Consider the following 20046-nt stretch of genomic DNA (forward strand, 5'->3'; position numbering starts at 1 on the left):
TTATTATTGGATTGACCCACTCTGTACATTCTTCTGTTTTAACTACCACTTTCCCCCCTTCATACAATTAACTTCCTTTTGACCCTCTATCTTTTCTTGGCATCGGAGCCCTCAAAGCCACATGAATTGCACGTTGCACCCTTGGATTCATTTGTATGGATTATTCTCTGCTAAGCATCCTAGTCTGTTTGTAGTCTGTCTCAGTATGTCTGTTCTGTCCTAGATCTGCTTGAGGCTGCTGCAGAAGCTGCATTGAAGCAGCAGCAATTCCTGGGAGAGCAGGGTCATGTCTAGTACAACGGATTCACATCTGATATGGCATAGTCAAGAAAGGCTAGGCGGAATCCTAACAAGTAGGTATGCTCTATCAGGACCCTGGACAGATCACTAACTAGAATTCACTCAAGGAGCGCTGTTTCAGTAGATGTCTTCTGTAGGCTGGTTGTTCTGGACCAGCTGAGAAGCTGTCTATACAGTGGTACCTCGGGTTACATACGCTTCAGGTTACAGACTCCACTAACCCAGAAATAGTACCTCGGGTTAAGAACTTTGCTTCAGGATGAGAACAGAAATCGCGCGGCGGCAGCAGGAGGCCCCATTAGCTAAAGTGGTGTTTCAGGTTAAGAACAGTTTCAGGTTAAGAACGGACCTCCGGAATGAATTAAGTATGTAAGCAGAGGTACCACTGTATTACTTAAAGTTTGGCAGCTTCTGACTCCTCTGGTGTGGGGGCAGTGAGGATCATATTGCGGGGAGCTCTCCAAATCTGAAGAGTTGGGTAAAGCCACATCTTCTGGTCTGGAAGATTATAGAGTGGGGAACATTGGCTCTCTGGATGGTGCCTTCTCCCTCTGAAATGGGTTGGGGATTGAGGCCAGAGAATATGACACTAACATCTACCTTCTGGACCTGCTTTGATTAAACTTATTCTTTATAAGTTTAAATGAGATTAGTCATGGCCCTTAGACCCAGTGTAATGTGTATCAAACTCTGCCACCTTGAATTTCTGTCAGAGCTGCCTCATTTTCATACTTGCAATTCTGATTTCCTTTACCAAACACTTGCTGTATTTTCTCAGAGTATGATAGTACTGCAGTGTTTTTGATTTTTGAAGTGGCTCCATTTGCAATGCTTTGCAAGGCTCTTCTTTTCTTTTTAAAGACATTGCATTAGCTTGTGCTCCTATGTGTCAATTTTCATATTTACTGTTTATGAGAAGAACCATACACCACTCATCATCAAGAGCTGAAGAATTGAGTGAAGAATAAGGAAAGCATGTGAATTTCTGTCTGTTTCTGCCACTATCAACTTGCCTTTGATTTAAGATTTAGTTCATCTTTGCACATTTTGTCAAAATGTTTACATTTGCCACATCTCCCCCTAATTCTTTCTCATAAGCTATAGCTGATGCCATTTCTCCATACCTTATAGCAGGGTGGGATAGATGAACTGTCAATTTTGGTTTCTCTCAGTTTCTAATTTTCCCCAATTTTCACTTTGCCACATCTCTGCATCAGTTTGAAATTTATTTATTATTAAAGAAGTCCTTGTGGAAATTCTTCAGCATTCAACATGTGACTTGGTCTAATATAACATTTTTGCAAGCAACTTCCACTAATACAATCTATTTTTGTATGTTATTTTCACCAATCAATGCATTTTTGTGCACTTTTTTCTGTACACAATTTTTACATCACAAAATTCAGAGAAACTCGCATTTCAAGGGATAGCTACATTTTGGTCGATGTGTTGTTACCGTTGGGCAAAAGGCAGGTAATGAATCTCCAAAATAAAGAAGCAATGGCCATTTTACATGTATAACAGAGACTGGACGGTAGGAAATGGATGGGCCTTGTGACATCCCTACACTCTGTTTCTCTTGCTGCGTGAGAAAAGTAGTGATGATTTGCAAGTTACCGGTAGACCAGTGGAGTTATAATGTGCTCATTATTTAAATCCAGCAAATAATCAGAGTAGGTCTGTCCCAATCACCACCCGATCTCAGACTTGTGTGTTGAAACATCTTGAGCAAAATGTCAAGATTTCAGCTCTGTCCTGTTGCCTGCATGCGAGGTGCCACTGAGTTTGCCATCTGCCTGCATGCGCGCTCTGGTAATTATATCAGAGTTTTGCAAATGCTAGAACAAGAGGAATGTCAAATGTGCTTTTCTTCCCTTTTGAAAGTAATTTCCATTTTCTCAGTTCATTTGGAACTGCATGTCATTATCAGCTGAAAGTGTGAGAGGAATGCACTCATGTACGTGTGTGTGTGTGTGTGTGTGCGCGCGTGCATATACTCACACATTCAGATAAGGAGAGAGGGAGATCTGAAGTCTCAGATTGCCCAAACAGCTGGATGTCTAAAATTAGTACATGAAATCTAGCCCCACACCATCCTGTCAATTCTTTGACCTCCCTATGCCTTTGCTTCCTTGGCCCAAAACCCGAGTTGTCTGTCTTAATTTCCCTGCCTTTCTCCTCCCCTCAAACCTCAATGCCACATGCTCTCTTGTTCCTAGTCTTTGTGTGCAATTTCTCTCTACCCTCTCTCTTTTGGAAGTACAACAGCAGATGCCATTCAACGTGTGACTTAAGGTTTAAGTCCGCTATTAGTATGTCAACTGAGCAAGAGGGTGGTAGCGGAAGTATTGCTTAGCAACCAAGCAGAGTGTCACAATCCTCACTGAGAGAACACATTCTGCGATTGGTTGAGTAGTCCTGAAGGAGCTTTTCCCTGGCACATTTCACCGAAGGTCTCCCTGTTGTGTACAAGGCTTGAACTAAGAGAGATAAAACCATTCCTCCTTAAATTATACATGGTTTTGTTCAGTTTCGTCAGTAAAGCGTTATCAGGACTTTTCTCCCTGGACCCAACTGTGTTATTTAAGTGACTTTGCTAAGACCATTTCTCCTTTATGAACATAGAAAGCTGCCTTATAATGAGTGAGTCCATAGCACAGTACTGACTACACTGATGGGCAACAGCTATCCAGAGATCCATCTGGAGGTGGCTGGAATTGGACCTAGGAGCTTCTACATCAGTATTTAGTAAAGAGGGAGATACCTGGGTGTGGGCGAACCCCTTTCGGCTTCACCAAGGCCTGGGAAGTGGATCACAGCTTGCCTGCCTATTTGGCCAATGGCAGGTGGGCTGTGGTGCTGGCCCCAACCCCTGGGGCAGATCGAACTGAGCCAGGGGGGTGCTGAGTAATTTTCTTTCTCTCTGAAAAGAGAGCAGTAGGCCAAATAAATTTGGGGACCTCTGTTCTACAAGCAAAGTGAGGTGCTTTGCCACTTCCTGCTGTTTCTCTCGTGTAGTACCTTGAGCAGTTGGAGTGGGTGGCGCTGTGGTCTAAACCACTGAGCCTCTTGGGCTTGCTGATCAGAAGGTCAGCGGTTTGAATCCCCATGACGGGGTGAGCTGTAATTGCTCTGTCCCAGCTCCTGCCCACTTAGCAGTTCAAAAACACATCAAAGTGCAAGTAGATAAATAGGTACCGCTCTGGCGGGAAGGTAAACGGCATTTCTGTGCACTCTGGCTTCTGTCATGGTATCCTGTTGCACTAGAAGCAGTTTAGTCCTGTTGGCCACATGACCTGGAAAGATGTCTGTGGACAAATGCTGGCTCCCTCAGCCTGAAAGTGAGATGAGCGCCACAACCACAGTTGACTTAACCTCCTTTACCTTTACCTTTTTACCTTTACCTTGAGCAGAACAGAAGGCAAGAGGCAGAAGGGAGGGGGAGGTGCTGAATTTTGGCCTTGCACAGGGCCAAATTCGAAAAACCAAAGTCTTCCCTGAACATCTGGAGGCTACTTTGGCTACCCCATCCTAGGCTCTTTGCGATCCTCACTCCATCATATCAAGTCTCATCTTTCACTACAGAATCTACAGCAATTGTCATTATTATATGATTGACCATGCTTACGAACAGTCCAAATGTTAATGATTATTCTTCGCCATCGCAGCAGTTCTATCCCTTAGCAGAAAGGAGTTTGCTGACGACAATTATATATGTTTTAAGCCATAACAAGACAGGTATCATCCAGTCCCTTTCAGGTCGATAGAAATTTTGCCGCCAACTCTACATTTTATGTTTGGGAAATTGCTGTGGGGAAGACAGTTATACAGCAGATTCTGGCTTAATTCACTTTAAAGATGTGTGCTCAGCATTCGGAGAAGAAATGGTTCCAAAACAATATAAATGAAAAACTAAAGATGATAAAGGATGGTTGGGTTTTATTCTATTATTAAATACTGCAAGGCGGGGAGGAATTTAAAAGCTTACGGAGCAATCTAAATCCATGGTGCTGCACAAGATTTGGGAGCAGTTGAGATACCCCTATACTTGGCTTCACTTGTGGATGGGCCTCTACTCTGTGCCCTGCAAAAAATGTGGGTGTGCAGAAGATAATGCCTGCAAAAAAACCTGGAATGGCACAAAAAGCACACATTTGAAAAGGAGTGCGCACAAAAATGTGTATGAGTTTTGGAGTTCTGGATTTGATATCCTGCTTTATCACTACCTGAAGGAGTCTCAAAGCGGCTAACATTCTCCTTTCCCTTCTTCCCCCACAACAAGCTGTGAGGTGAGTGGGGCTGAGAGACTTCAGAGAAGTGTGACTAGCCCAAGGTTACCCAGCAGCTGCATGTGGAGGAGCGGGGAAGCGAACCTGTTCCCCAGATTACGAGTCTATCGCTCTTAACCACTACGCCACGCAGGCTCAATGTGAGTGAAAATAATATACAAAAACAATGTAAATATAAAATGTACATATTTTAGGCAAAATCTCATACATAAATGTGTATATTAGCAGAAAGTTGCTTGTACACACATATGAATTTCCTCTTGGACTTTTTATAAGTATTCACAAACCAATGCAGAAATGGGGCAATTTGAACTTAAGAGTGGGAAAATGAGATCCTGAGAGAACCCAGCATCTACAGATTTAACATTTACCAGAGTTGTTGTGAAGATAAAATAGGGGGATGGCAATGCATACCAACTTGAACTTCCTGCCTCAACCAGAGAGGAGGAAGAGTTGCACAAGGGTCAGTGGAAGCTGAAAGATGGCCAAAGCCTTGGCACTGCTGGGCGCCAAGGTGGTATATTATTTTCACTCGCATACATATTTTTGTGCGCACTCTTTTTCAATTGTGTGCTTTTTGTGCACAGCTTTGGTTAGAGAACTGCACCACAAAATTTTGAGAAGTGCAAATTTCCAAAGCTACTTGTTTTCCTATTTGCATATTGGTTTGGGAAATGAGGGCAAGTTAGGTTCACATTATCCAAACGGGTGTCTCCTCCACTCCTATAATCCACCCATTTCACCACATTCCACATGTAACTCACAGGCTAAATGAACTCTTTCTGAAGTTACCACACGTAGGTGAGCTCAAAATTTGAGTTAATTGCTACAAGAAACCTAATTTTGCTTTGCTGATAAACTGAAAGAATCAAATGGTCTGCCCAAAAAACTCACCAAAAGAGTAAGAAGGTGACATTCATCAAAGTATTTACTGTTATCAGCTCAGCTCCATTTAGAGATGGATAGACAGAAAAGATTACCCAACAAAAAATACTTATTGGTAAATACAGCCAATATAATTATAGCCTCTTGCAAGATGATGGCTTTCATCTGCTAAATGGAACATATTTAATTGCATATTAGATCAACCCACTAGGCATTTGTGAGTGGTAGTAAAAGGTTATACTAGTATTTTCCCCTCATTTGGTTTAATAGCTTTAAAATGTTTTTCTTCCTGCTTGAAAGAGAACTCTAAACTGCTGCATACCTGGAGTGAGGTGTTAAACCATCAAGGCTAAAACTCCACACTAAATTCAAATGTACTGAGAAGCCAGAAAACCCAAGTTTTGTAATCTTTCTCCAGCTCTTTTTCTCCTCCTTTAGTTACTTATTTTAAAATAGTTGCCTTTTCCTTCTTTATCTGTCAAGGCCTTGGTTTCCTCCATTAGGGACCAGTCTTTAGTGATGTTCTTTGAGTGACGTTCTCAGTTCTAAGATGGGGCACGCACCAAGCCGTGGGATGAATCATTTCTCTGATAGATGCTGAGAGCTTGCCAAGTTTATTGCTTAGCAACCTCCTCAACATTTCATTTTGTAATGGAAGATTTTATGGAAGGAAAGAGCATAGCCCACGGAATAAGGAGAAGTTGGGTGGGAAAGAGGAGACTGAGAGGAGCTATGATGGCCATCTTCAAATATCTAAGGGGCTGTCACATGGAAGAAGAAGCAAGCTTGTTTTCTCTTGCTCTGGAGGGTAGTACCCAAACCAATGGCTTCAAGTTACAAGAAAGGAGATTCCAGCTAAACAACAGGAAAAACTTTCTGACAGCAAGAGCTTCTGAACAGTGGAACGGTCTCCCTTGGGAGACTCTCCTTCCTTGGAGGTTTTTCAGCAGAGGTTGGGTGGCCATCTGCCTGGAATGCTTTATTTGAAATTCCTATGTTGCAGGGGTTTGGACTAGATGACCCTAGGGACCCTTTCCATACAACTGTATGATTCCATGATTCTAAATATCCAAAGATTCCCTAGGATACAGAGAACCATTGTGCTTAGGACTTACAAATTCTGCTTGGCTACAGTGCCACCCCTCCGCAAGCCCTTGAACTGCAGGGAGGATGTTTGCCACATGGATATATGTGAAATAAAGTCCTTTCGACATGATGGAAATTGGCCCCAAGTCATACACACTTACTGGCAACCCAGCAAAAAGGCTGAAAGGTTGTGGATAGATGTGAGTGGCTGAACTAAATTATGCAGAGTGGTTGCACGTTGCCACCCCGATCACCTTATTATCAACTGGGTAAGAAGGTGATCCAAAAAAAGAACCCCGAGAACTGTAATTAAGGGTACTGGAAATTATAGCATTGGGGGGGGGGATTACAGTTCCCATGTTTGGTTTTTTTGGGGGTGTGTGTGTATGGTGTCTATGCAGCCTGAACATGGACAGGAATACTTGGGAGATGCACCTTCTCCCCTTCACTTTTAATGTGTTCTGTGAACCCATGTAGACACAAGGTGTGCCGGAGGAAGGAGTCCCTATGAATTGCACTTTCCCTCAGTTTCCCTGTCCTAAGTTTTCAGGATTCCCAGTCATGATGTGTTCAGCTGAATGTGGTTAGAAGCTCCCTTCAACTCTTCCTTCTCAATGTTGGAAGTTTGGAAGCTGGAGCAGACATGATTGAAGTCTGCATGTAGGCACCCATTCTATTGTTGCTTGACGCCTATTGGCCAGCATTAAGTGGAGTTAGAGCCAATGGTGGGCCGAACCATCCCCTGATTGGTTGTAAGAAGGCAGGCAGGTGGGTGCTGGCTGAAGGACAGCTGTCCTTAGCTGATAATACAGTGCTCCATCACCAAAATGGACCAGCCTCCATTGACCCCGTGTGAGTGTCTGGATGTGGTTGGAGGATGGATGGTGGCTAACAGATTGAGGTTGAATCCCAACAAGACAGAAGTACTGTTTTTGGGGGACAGGAGGCAGGCAGGTGTGGAGGACTCCCTGGTCCTGAATGGGGTAACCGTGCCCCTGAAGGACTAGGTGCGCAGCCTGGGAGTCATTCTGGACTCACAGCTGCCCATGGAGGCACAGGTCAATTCTGTGTCCAGGGCAGCTGTTTATCAGCTCCATCTGGTACGCAGGCTGAGACCCTACCTGCCCGCAGACTGTCTCGCCAGAGTGGTGCATGCTCTAGTTATCTCTCTCTTGGACTACTGCAATGCTACCTTTGAAGGTGACTTGGAAACTACAACTAATCCAGAATGCGGCAGCTAGACTGGTGACTGGGAGCGGCCGCCAAGACCATATAACACTGGTCTTGAAAGACCTACACTGGCTCCCAGTACGTTTCCAAGCACAATTCAAAGTGTTGGTGCTGACCCTTAAAGCCCTAAATGGCCTCGGCCCAGTATACCTGAAGGAGCGTCTCCACCCCCATCGTTCTGCCCGGACACTGGGGTCCAGTGCTGAGGGCCTTCTGGCAGTTCCCTCGCTGTGAGAAGCCAAGTTACAGGCAAGCAGGCAGAGGGCCTTCTCGGTGGTGGCGCCCGCCCTGTGGAACGCCCTCCCACCAGATGTCAAAGAGAAAACCAACTACCAGACTTTTAGAAGACATCTGAAGGCAGCCCTGTTTAGGGAAGCTTTTAATGTTTAATAGATTATTGTATTTTAATATTCTGTTGGAAGCTGCCCAGAGTGGCTGGGGAAGCCCAGCCAGATGGGCGGGGTATAAATAATAAATAATTATTATTATTATTATTATTATTATTATTATTATTATTATTTAATGTGTTATTTTAATAGAACACATGAAGATGGTTCAACTCTTCAAACAGATCAAATCTTTAGAGATAGATTTAGGACTTCTGAAGTTCACCATACTTAGAAAGGAGATTGTCCCGTAAAACACATGGGCCTTATTTATTAAAGGGATGAACAGCCCATGGCTCTCTCTGAGCTCCTGAATGGATGAGTTGCCCTGGAAATGGAGGTGTAGGTCAACTTGCTTGTGGGCCACATGCTGTCTATGTATTTCAAGACTGGATGCCGTTTTCGATTACGGCAGTACGTGTCTTCTCTCTGTGTGAACAGATAAACAGCAAGAGTTCAGAAGTCAGTGCTTTGAGACTAAATTGCAAAACAATCCATCCCTGTTGCATCAGCAAACAAAAACCCACCCGTGCATTTTGGGAGCTTTTGCAACAAACTTAATTATTATATTTTGTAAGAATAGCAGCAGTGCTATCAACCGAGGTCAAACAGTGATTGTATAAAAGATGTATACAAAGGAGTTTGTTTCTTGGCTTGCATGGTTAGTGCATGTAGAATCGAGCGAGTGTCAGCTGCGACCCAGGAGGGGACTGTCCCTCTGCCTTCCCAAATGGCATTCTTGGTGGGTGCTAGAAAACATATAGAGCTGGAACAATGTGGCGCTGCCAAGTGATTTATGGGAAACAGTAGGTGGGACAATACTTGAGGACATACAGCCTGTTTGAAGGGCAACTTGAATCTCGAGAAGGTATTCAGCCCTGCTGAGTCCCTTTGCGTTACAAAGAATAAAAGGAGAATGTTACACATTGATCCTAAGAAAGGACTGGCAGTATTAAACGCATGAAAAAATTGATTTAAAAACCGCACATTGGCCAAGGTGGGTTAGTACCCTTGTTTTATGCACTCTCACAGCATCTTAGTGAATGAGTGCAATTTTATTTCTTTTCTTTTTTTTGCATTGTACATTATGTTTGGTAAGTGTTTTATGTACTTCAGAAATTTGTGGATGTTTTATTCCTGTTTTGGTCAGATACCTATTTGGGCAGAGAAATTGTCACCTACACAGAAGAATAGGTTGAAAATTATGCCAGTTTCCGGGGGGGCCACTAGGAGCGCATCAGAAGATGGCTGACAATAACATCTCTCCGACCCACACGAGGTAATTAAGAGGCTGTGATGGGAGTAAACAGCCTCCCTGCCCCCCCCAAGCGTGTGGGGGGGGGACTGCCCTTGCCTGCTGTGCCCTATACCACCCCCAAATTTGTGGGGATGGGGGCCCCAGGCCGAAAGCCCTTGTGCGGATCTCGGCGCTCCTGGACGCTGTCTCTGATTTGCTCCTCTAGTTGCAGCAACTTCAAAAGAAACAATTAGGAGGAAGCTAATGCACATATTTCAAGGAAGAAGGGGGAGTAAAGACTGCTAACTGAAGAGATCTCTGATAAACAAGACGGGTCGGAGGAACAAGAATAAATCATGAGAAGACACACCAAGGCTCGGTATGTTCGGCAACGGGACTGGATGGGGGAGGGGAAAAACTTTCCTTTCTTTTCTCTATGTGATTAACCAAGAAACCCCCCCCCCAAGTCACAAGTCAGAAATGCCGTTTAAATGACTTAAGCTGTGGATTTAAGACTGTGTGGAGATAATTTTCTAACCAAAGCATGTTTCAAGAATATCGTGGAAAGCATTAGAGCTTTGGAATGACGCAGCAAAAAATACTGTCGCCATTTTGGCAAGTTCTGTCGGAAGACTTATGTCTGGGAGGAGGAACAGAACTGTTTTTATATTGTGGGTGAGCCTCCTCAGAGGGACTAAAGAGCGACAGATTTGCGAGATTAATGATGGAAAGAGTGCTGTTATTTATGAAAGTGATGATATATGGAAACCATCTTGATATGATGATTGGACGAACGGAAAATTCACACAGGATTATAATTGGTGTTTATCTGCTTAAGGAGATTATCAGAAGAGATCATAAAGAAAAAAAGAAAAATATACGAATAAGACGAGATGTGGAAACAGCAAGATAAGATTGGATAGAATTATGAACATTATTTGGACAGATTTGTGGATATTAACGCAGCAGCAAGAAGATGATCGGAATCCCCCTTCGGAACTTGAAATATGGGTCCCCCCAACAAAAATATAAAATTCGGCTTTGTAATTCGGAATTTATGTGATTTGATTTGATTTGATTGGTCGGTTAATAAAAATTATTTTTAAAAAAGAAAAAAAGAAAGAAAATTATGCCAGTTTCCTGTTTACAGTCTTGTTTTAATAAAGCAAAATATCCAACCAAAATAAACATTCTATGCACGTGGCACCTGAATACACATAGGTACTGCTGTCCCAATAGTTTGCCTTATCCCTTGTCATAAATTCCCCCTTTCTCATTATTAGGTTTCATTTTTAAAATATTTTTTTGACTGATAGTCCAATTCATTTACCATCCTGCAAGGAAGAAGACTGCAGACTCCTATCAGCCATTCTAAACAAGCTAAACTATTTACCATTGCCTCTGCCAATCATACTATAAATCATGGTCTATAGATGCATACATTATCAGTTATGCCTGAAAACTGATGATGGAGATGTAGAAAGAGATTAATACCACTCACTGGTAAATGTGGTCAAGTAATTTCAGAGTGATTGTGTATGTGCCAATTTTATTAAAGTTTCCATATGCTGCACTAACAGAATCAGAATAGGTGTCAATCAAGTCTTACATCAAGAAAAGCTGAATTCTGCAACCTTGTGTGCATTATGTAAATGAAGCACATTATTATATAAGTATATTTTGCATGATTTATTCTGCTTTTTTTGTTTTGCTCACCATAGAAAAAGGCAGAGATATGCAGTGTCCAATGGAAAGCTTGCTCAAACCCACTTTGCTTCTGACCATTGTTTACATAATTTTCTAGCTCTTACAGCAGAAAAAAATCATCTTAAACCTCTTTTTAAAAAAGAAAAGAAAGCTGTATTTTTTAAGGACTGCTTTGCTCAGCTAGCTCACAATCAGTCAGCCCTACAGAACAAGCTGGATGGATAGGCAGAAGGTGAATCCTATGTTATGTTCTATGGCAACCTCGAAACATTGTACGAGTCGGATTGGCGCATGACAAATGCAAATGTTCTGCGCCAGCTCTGAATGTCAAACGAAATTGCTTTAGGACTCATCTAAGCTTCCTTCTTAAAGTATTTCGGTACATAAATCCTCTGCTTTCGTTTGATTAGTTCCAAAGGCTGCAAAGACGCATCCTGACATCGAGAAAGCATGACTTTGCCGTTCGTTTCGCTCGCGCATTCCCCGGGTCCCAATTTAGTTTACTTCCACATCTTCTGAATGAAAGCCAGTCATGGAACTGAGGGGAGAAGGCAAAGAGAAGTGTTCTCATTCTCACTCAATCATAAATAAATAATTGCCTCCCAATAAATTCCCCCGAGATGTTGGTATCGTCCCTCGCTATATTGCGCAAACTGAATGTGATATCGAGTGCAAATAAGTCTTGTTAGCAGTGCATAATTAAGCATCCATTGTGCGGGTTAAACCTTTTTTGTTCTGTTCCCCCTACTGGATTATTAAAGGAAGGAAAGAAAAATACTTCTTCCCTAGCAGACTCTTAATGAGCAATTCAGCATGCGGATTTATTCATGGTGGCAATTCAGACACAATTGGCATAAGGTCTGAACTGTGACCTTTGGCATTTGGGTGTAGCTGGGAAGCAGCAAATTGGAGCTGCTCAGTGGTAGCTCTCCCTGTCAATCAGCCCACCCTAAGCCAATCAAAGCCATGTGTTCTAACCGTGGGTGTTCACAAGCCAATCAGAACAGTGCATTCTTCCTGCGGTGTATGGCAGAGAGATTACAGCAAGAGCCTCGTCTGCATATATTTGCATGAGTGTAAGTGTGGCTTTCTATGCTTACTAGAATCCTTGAGCTCTTCTTGCCTTCCCCCCCTGTCATCCCACCGCTTTTTGGGACCCTTCCAGTATCTTCACTCCCCTCCTGTTTCTTAAATAAGCAACCTCAAAACTTTTTCCGTGTTGCCCCAAGTTTACATGTGTATTATATTTGCAGTGTCTGCATGCAAAAGCGTGTTTTCTCGGAAGAGTAGTAACCTCCCATCCCCTTTTCTTTTTGCAAGAGATGGCTTGCATTGGCAGAGTGAGACTGGGCAATACTGCATTGAGTTCAAGTTCTTCCCTTGGGCTCAACATCAAGAGACCCTGTACTCAAGGAGGGTGTTTGGCTGAAAAATGTATTTTTGAAAACCAACTTTAACTCTAGGGGCAGGGAACCTGTGGTCTTCCTGGTATTGTTGGAGTCCACCTCTCATCATCCCATTTTCAGGGGTGATGGGAGTTGTAGTCTAGCAACATGTAGAAGACCACAGGTTCTCCATCACTGCTTTGGAGCTATAAACCTACTTGTTGTTTTTTGTATATAATTTTTATTGAATTTTCTGTTTTACAATTTAAAGTACTTGTTTTTACACCCTTAAGATATCTATGACTTCCCTTCTTCTCTTTCCATGGTTCATTTTACATATCACAAATCCCTGCATATATTACAAAAACAATACCATTCAGTTTAGGGACGCGGGTGGCGCTGTGGGTTAAACCACAGAGCCTAGGACTTGCCGATCAGAAGGTCGGCGGTTCGAATCCCCGTGACAGGGTGAGCTCCCGTTGCTTGGTCCCTGCTCCTGCCAACCTAGCAGTTCGAAAGCACGTTAAAGTGCAAGTAGATAAATAGGTACCACTCCGACGGGAAGGTAAATGGCATTTCCATGCGCTGCTCTGGTTCGCCAGAAGCGGCTTGGTCATGCTGGCCACATGACTCGGAAGCTGTACGCCGGCTCCCTTGGCCAATAAAGCGAGATGAGCGCCGCAACCCCAGAGTCAGCCACAACTGGACCTAATGGTCAGGGGTCCCTTTACCTTTACCTATACCATTCAGTATTCCATTGTGGAGCCAGTGTGGTGTTTAAGAGCAGTAGTCTCGTAATCTGGGGAACCGGGTTCGCGTCTCCGCTCCTCCACATGCAGCTGCTGGGTGACCTTGGGCCAGTCACACTTCTCTGAAGTCTCTCAGCCCCACTCACCTCACAGAGTGTTTGTTGTGGGGGAGGAAGGGAAAGGAGAATGTTAGCCGCTTTGAGACTCCTGAAGGGGAGTAAAAGGCGGGATATCAAATCCAAACTCTTCTTCTTATTGTATTGTACAACTTATTTTGTATTTATCTTAATGCTACCAGCGTTTTCAGCCGTACACAATTATTTCCCATATATTCAATAAACGTTTTCCAGTCTTCTCCAAATGTATGTTCATCTTGTTCTCTTATATGTTAAATCTGCAAGCTGCACATATTCCGTCAAGTTAAGTTCCATTCTACTTTGGTTGGGACCTCTCTCATTTTCCATTTCTGGGCTAACTAAACACGGGCCGCTGTAGTGGCATACATAAACAACCTTTTTTGACACCTGGGAATTTCAGTCTGTATTATCCCCAAAAGAAAGGAATCTGGGTTTTTTGGTAAAGTACTTTTAAACATTTTTTTCCAATTCATTATAGATCATTTCCCAAATACTCTTTTACCCTTTTACAAGCCCACCACATATGAAAGAACGTTCTCTCCACCTCTTTGCATCTCCAGCTCTTATGTTAAACTTACCTGTTCAACCTGCCCAGCCATGCCCAAAATTCCCTCCTAGCTCAGGGTGGATTTTTCCAGATCACCCTTACCATGCTGGGTGGAGATGATAGTCAATCAAGACATGGAGGACACAATGTTGGCTATCCCTGATTTGCACGTATTGTTATTGTAGGCCACCTTGGATTATTCAGGTAGAAAGTCAGGGTATAAATATTTAGAACAAACAGGTGAATACTTCTGAATTAAAAATTTTAAAAAATCCAAATTGTCCAGTATCACCTTATAGACCAACTAAGTTTATTCTGGTACCTCTGGTACAGTGGTACCTCTGGTTAAGTAAGTTCTGGAGGTCTGTTCTTAACCTGAAACTGTTCTTAACCTGAAGCACCACTTTAGCTAATGGGGCCTCCTGCTGCCATCGTGCCGCCGGAGCACAATGTCTGTTCTCATCCTGAAGCAAAGTTCTTAACCCGAGGTATGATTTCTGGGTTAGTGGAGACTGTAACCTGAAGCGTATGTAACCTGAAGCGTATGTAACCTGAGGTACCACTGTACCAGAACGTACTTAGTTGGTCTATAAGGTGATACTTACCTGAATCTAGACTTCTGACCTTGTGAGCAGTCATACAATATTTATTACATTTTAAACCTGCCCTTCCTCCAAGGGACACAGGGCAATGTACACATTGCACATCCCCACATTTTATCCTCACAAAAGCCCTGTGAGGTTGTGAGGGCCGGATTTAGGTTTGATGAGGCCCTAAGCTACTGAAGGTAATGGGGCCCTTTATTTGTCCAGCTGTCCTTTGTCAACAACAAATTGTCGCTGTTTTCTTTGTGTTGAATATATGCTATATGGTAATTTATGGACCGAATAGGTATCTAAAGCCATTTGCACATAACACAATAAGTATTTCATCAAAGTAATTGTTGAACTTATCTTATATTTTGGAATGTACATCCAGATTTTTTTCCTTTAAATTTTTTGGAGGCCTCCAAGAGTGTGGGGCCCTAAGCTATAGCTTCTTTAGCTTATACGTAAACTTGGCACTGGAGGTTGCTTAGATGGGCTTAAGGTCACCCAGAAAAAACTGCAGCAGAGAGAAGACCAGCCTTCTAACTACAGTGGTCCCCCGCAAGACGAACGCCTCGCAAGACGGAAAACCCGCTAGACGAAAGGGTTTTCCGTTTTGGAGGCGCTTCGCAAAACGAATTTCCCTATGGGCTTGCTTCGCAAGACGAAAATGTCTTGCGAGTTCCTGTGGGTTCCCCCCCCTTTTCTAAGCTGCTAAGCCGCTTATTAGCTGATCCGCTAAGCCGCTAAACCACTAAAAGCCGCTAAGCCGCTAATAGCGCTAATCCGCTAAGCCGTCAATGGGCTTGCTTCGCAAGACGAAAAAACCGCTAGACGAAGAGAATCGCGGAACGGATTCTTTTCGTCTTGCGAGGCACCACTGTACTGCTTCCCAGCACACTCAATGTAATACAGAGGAATCGAGGAAGGTGCATGTGAATATGAACCACCCCTTGGAAAACACGTTGCATTATAGTTCTTACACTACAATTATAGGAATCTTCAGGGATGGACATACCTCGTGAGAATGCCGACTTTAAAAAACAAACAAAAAACAGTCATGCAAGATCAGGATAGGAAGCCTGCTGTGATGGAGTCTGTTGCATCTTCTGTATTGAGTAATACAAGAGGGGCAACAGAATGAGAGCCACAACTTGTCGCTAGAGAGTTCCGGTTCACAGCTGTCAACTTACAGATTTGAAAATAAGGGACCAGCAGCCTCAGAAATAAGGGATCAGCAGCCAAAATAAGGGATTTTCAGAGCACAGGTATTTTCGACTTCTGAGCCCTTCCGAGCCAAAGGCAGAAAGCCCAGCCAGCAGCCAAACGAAGCCTCAAGTGGTGGTTCCCACAGCGTAGCAACCCGGCAAAGGGGATGCAGCAAGGAAAACCACCGTCACCTCTCCGCTGGGAAGCGCTGAGCAAAGGCGAGTCCCCGGGCAACGCGGCCGATTTGATCGGCACAAGGCATGCAAGTTCCACCCCCCCCAGTCGTTCTTAGACTCCTTATTGGGTGAGCAACGCAGCCAAGCAACATAGTTGGAGCCTCCCTCGTCCCTGGCCGGCAGGGAGGGAGGGAGGGAGAGGAGCTGCTTCCTTTGAAACCTAGGAAATTTAAGGGACATCATCAATAAGGGACAGCAGCGGGACACAGCGCTGGGATAAGGGACTTTCCCGCCAAATAAGGGACGGTTGACAGCTATGTTCTGGTTACAGACCGGAAGGGTTTAGCACAGCCTACTTGAGCAATGGCGGTGGGTTGGGGAAGGAACCAGGCAAATCTGCTCAGGCATATGTTCCTGCTTTCCCCCCTTCAATTCCCTTGACGCTTACCTGTGTTCATGAGCATATGCAGAAGCCACCACCTAAAGAAAAACAGAAAGAAAGAAGCCCTATCTAATCCTCCCACTGTGTTTTGTGTACGTGTTATAATTAAGGTAACAGATTATACCTCCAATTTTAGAAAAATGTTTTGTTTAAATTTGCATGCGCACACACGCCTCTACAGTATCTGACATCTGCTCAAGCATGCAAATAATTGTTTTGACACTGACGGTCGTAGAGAATGTTGTTATTTATTTTTTAATTTTGAAACATGCCAGTGTGATAATTAGAGTTTAATTCTCATTTGCCAGTGACATACCTTTCTGAGGGAGCACTTTCCAAGCTGCCGTCTCTAGCCCACATTGAGCATCCATAGCTCCCAAAATATTTTGCGCACACGTCCCGTGATTCAGTAGCCTGCTTTCTGCTTGTATATGATTAAGACTCAAGCTTTCCTTTTTATGTGTGTGTGCAACATGCATGCACACTCACATATGATAGGAATAGGGACTTAGAACAATAGAGGCCCATCAAATCACATTAGATGCTTGCTGTTCATCTGTTAAGTAATTGGTTTAATTTCCATATTTCAATAATTTTAACTTTTTTTTTTAAAGGAAGAATTATTTATTTTCATTGTAAAGTGGTCAATGCTCTTTAAGAACTGTAAATTTAAATGAGTCAATGTTAATGAATGTGCCAGGAGCCTATTCTCCCAAACAACTGGTGTTCGCCACCCATGTTTTTAAACATACCAACTTGTTAATACTGGAAGAACATCAATAACGGCAATAACAGAATGTGGCTGGGATAACCAGAGTTTGGTCCTGCAACCAGGAATAAAGCTATGAGATGAGGCGAAGGAAATGGAATAAACTAAGACCACAGCTTTCTGAAATTACTGATCTGTAGCTAAGCCTCTGTGAGATTTTGTCTACACCAGTTGTTTTTTAAATTAGCACATGGCTTGCCTGGATTTAGTTGGAATAACTACTGGCCACTAGTCTGAAATTTACTATTCATGGGCAAGGTAATCAAAATGGTTCTGCAGCTTCAGGAACCTCTTGAAAGGATTTTCCAGATCTTTGCCAATCTGGTTTCAAGGTGTTTTGAAAAATGCTTTGTTTATTTTGGTGATTCATATTTGCCAGGAGATGGAGAAAGGTTTATAACCCAATTGATTCTCTGGGGTTGTAAGCTTGGGCTGTAAACTGGACTAGATTAACCTTGTGGTCCCTTCCAACTCTACAATTCTGTGATTCTAAACTGCTTTTGGGGATGCAGGTGGCGCTGTGGGTTAAACCACAGAGCCTAGAACTTGCCGATCAGAAGGTCAGCGGTTCGAATCCCTGCAACGGGGTGAGCTCCCGTTGCTCAGTCCCTGCTCCTGCCACCCTAGCATTTCGAAAGCACCTCAAAGTGCAAGTAGATAAACAGGTACCACTCCGGTGGGAAGGTAAACGGCGTTTCCGTGCGCTGTTCTGGTTCACCAGAAGCGGCTTAGTCATGCTGGCCACATGACCCAGAAGCTGTACGTCGGCTCCCTCAGCCAATAAAGCGAGATGAGCGCCGCAACCCCAGAGTCAATCACGACTGGACCTAATGGTCAGAGGTCCCTTTACCTTTATTTTAAACTGCTTCTGATGTCATCGGCCATGGTACCCTTCTGTGCTGCCTGGAGGCACTGATTTGTGATGCTCTCAGACAGGACCCAGAAGATGGCATTGGGGAACCGCTGCTCCACCACATGGTATTTGTCCTGTTGGTTTTCCACAAGGTTCCATCTTGCCTCCTATGAACTTTAACATGGAAAACCTTGGCAGAAGTTATCTATAGACAGTTAGGACAAGCTGTCTTCAGTATGTTGACGGTAACCAAGCTGTTTCTCCTTTTCATTTGAACCTGGTTAGGCACCTCAGGTGAATGGATGAGAATGGTTAAACGGAAGCTCTATCCAGACAAGACAAAGGTTACCCTCCAAACACTGGCATCATCTCTGCTTCCCTGGGTGGGCCTGGGGCAAGGTGGGGCAGTGGTGAAATCAGGGCCATATGGTTGAACTACTGCCACTGCAGTGTACCCATACAGTCTTGAACTTGCTGCCATACAGCCCCATCCCTACCCAGCTAAGCAGCATCAATACTGCTTACCTCTTCTCACCAGAGGTGTCCTCGCTCATGAAGACCCAGGTGGCATCTGTGGCCAGGAGAACCTTATATGCTAACTGCAGCTGCTTCTGATGTCAGACGATCCATCCATTATCCCACCTGCCTTGGTACCTTCTAGTTTGCGCTACTATAGCATTGCCTTTAAAGACTATCTGGAAATTAGCAACGATGTTCGATTGCTGCTGGAGGTGTAGGGCAGCTAGGGCTACTTGTGCAAATATACAGTAGGATTGTTCTACTACTCAAAATGACACCTTATCAAGAATTGTAGTTCCACTGTCCTCTGTCCACTGTGCTGCTGCTACTAGAATCCTATCCTTGAATGATTGTCTCCTTCCATAGAGAGTTGGTTCCGCCTCACAAGCCATTTCTGCAAAAGAGCCAGGACATCCTTTGAAGAATCTTTGTCTTTTAGGAAGTCATTTAGGATATTGTTCCAGTGAGCATTTGAGAAAAGGTGAATGTGCAAGAACGATTTACATCATTTCCCCCCTCCCTTTATTGCATTGCATTGATTAAACTTTTAATTGTCGTCGGGCCCTCTAAGGCTTTTCAAAGCATGTAGCAGGATATTACAATCAGTCAATCAAAGCAACTGCGCTTGCTATTGCAGTACCCATCTGCATGTAGAATAAGCCTTTAAACCTCTGGCGCTTCAAGAGCCTCACTAATGATTGATGAAGACATGACTAAGCATTACTCTTAGTAATGAATTCAGGTGGTGAACGCTGACAAGTCTGTAGCCAAAATGAAGCCACCGACAAACAAGGATACTCACGGGAATGCTAAAGTTTGCAGATATATATTCCCAAGAAATAAAATCTAAGGAGACCAAAATGTAACAAAAATTCTAAAGTATAGCTCAGAAACACAAGTAATTTCAGGGTCCAGGCTCTTGTTCTCACAATGGATGACCTATGCGAAGCCCACACACAGGGAAGGAGTGCAAAAACACTCTCTCTATTTGTGATTCCATACAACTGGCATTTAGAGGCTTACTGCCTTCGACACTGGAGGTAGGCATAGAGCCTCTAATAGCCTAATCCACCATGAATAGAGCAACAGTGGCATAGCGTGGGTTGTCAGCACCTGGGGCAAGGCAAGTAATTTGCGCCCCCTAACCCGGTAGGGGCAGAGAGCTGTGAGTGTGAGCGCCCCCCCCAGATGTTGCGCCCGGTGCGGCTGACCCCCTCTGCACCCCCCACGCTACGCCACTGTAGAGCAATCATTGCAGCAGTCTCTGCTCGCTAGGCTAAGGAAGGAGTTGATTCACTGAGGCATCAGCAGTAAAAGGGTTGCCTGTTAAGCAAATGGTACTCTTGGATTTTTATTTTTATTTTAAAGCCCCTTGGCTAGTGTCTGTGTGTTTCTGCCTTGCTGTTGGGCAGCAGGGGTGGGAAGACTGAATTATATTTCCCCCTTGCCCAATTCACCGAGATCATTAATATCACGAGGTTGATGTCTTTGATGAGCTACAAGCCAAAGTTTCTTGCTCCTGGATGGTTCAGATCCCATTAATGCATATGTGA

This window comes from Podarcis cretensis (genome assembly GCF_951804945.1).
Source record: "Podarcis cretensis genome assembly, chromosome: 12".
In the NCBI taxonomy this organism is placed as follows: Eukaryota; Metazoa; Chordata; class Lepidosauria; order Squamata; family Lacertidae; genus Podarcis; species Podarcis cretensis.